Raw genomic sequence first — 926 nt, forward strand, 5'->3', positions numbered from 1 at the left:
TATATATATATATATATATATATATATATATATATATATATATATTTCGGCCAGAGTTCTTTTGTCACATTTCTGTGACCTCATCAGTGGTCCTTTGCTTTCTTCTTTCTTTTTTGTGTCTTTCCTTACTAATGATCAGCCATTTCGTATTCCTATTGTATCATTTGCGCATGCTTATACCATTATGTGTCTATGTTTAGTAAGTGTGTGTCTGGAAGAATGTGCCTATATCATCAGTATCCCCTGTTTATACACGCTCGTTTAATGTTTTTATTTATTTTGTTCATGTGTTTATACTTACTTATTTTTTCTATTCTTTCTTTTTTTGTATTTAATTTAATTTAATTTGATTTATTTTGTTAATGTATACAGTTATTTAATTCCATTTGTTTATCTGTGTATTGTATTATATTAACATTGTTATCAGTTTATGGGTATTTTATTCTGTCATAGGTTGTGGTGTGCTGTGTGTGGGTGCTAGTGTTCCATTCTAGTTTCCTATTCAGGCTAGGTTTATCTTCTATTATGTTTGTAGCTCCTGTAATTTGTCTAAGCGTTGCGTCTGTTCTATATATGGACAAGATTTTAACTTCTATGTTGTTGAGCGAGCCCTTGTGTTCCTGCTCGGCGTGCTGGTACAGAACCGATGAGTTTTTCTCTCCCTTAAGTTCCCTCCAATGCTCATTTATCCGCTCTCCTATGCTCCGTGCTGATCATTAGTAAGAAAAGACACACAAAAAAGAAAGGAGAAAGCAAAGGACCACTGATGAGGTCACAGAGGTGTGACGAAAGAACTCTGGCCGAAATACGATTAATATAAAATAAAGCTGTAGCAAATGAACACCAAATATAAAGTGCATGTGGTGATGGATAAATTATCACCATTTTATATCTTTTATTTCGCGCATGCGCATTGTTTGTTTTTG

General features: G+C 33.4%; 1 protein-coding gene across 2 annotated transcripts in view; it reads right to left on the bottom strand.

Annotated features, from left to right (window-relative positions):
• The window catches only part of LOC106881494 (uncharacterized), a 20746-nt gene that overhangs the window by 18829 nt on the left and 991 nt on the right, over window positions 1–926 (bottom strand). The window lies entirely within an intron of this gene.

The sequence above is a fragment of the Octopus bimaculoides genome, chromosome 17 (genome assembly GCF_001194135.2).
Source record: "Octopus bimaculoides isolate UCB-OBI-ISO-001 chromosome 17, ASM119413v2, whole genome shotgun sequence".
Classification (NCBI taxonomy): domain Eukaryota; kingdom Metazoa; phylum Mollusca; class Cephalopoda; order Octopoda; family Octopodidae; genus Octopus; species Octopus bimaculoides.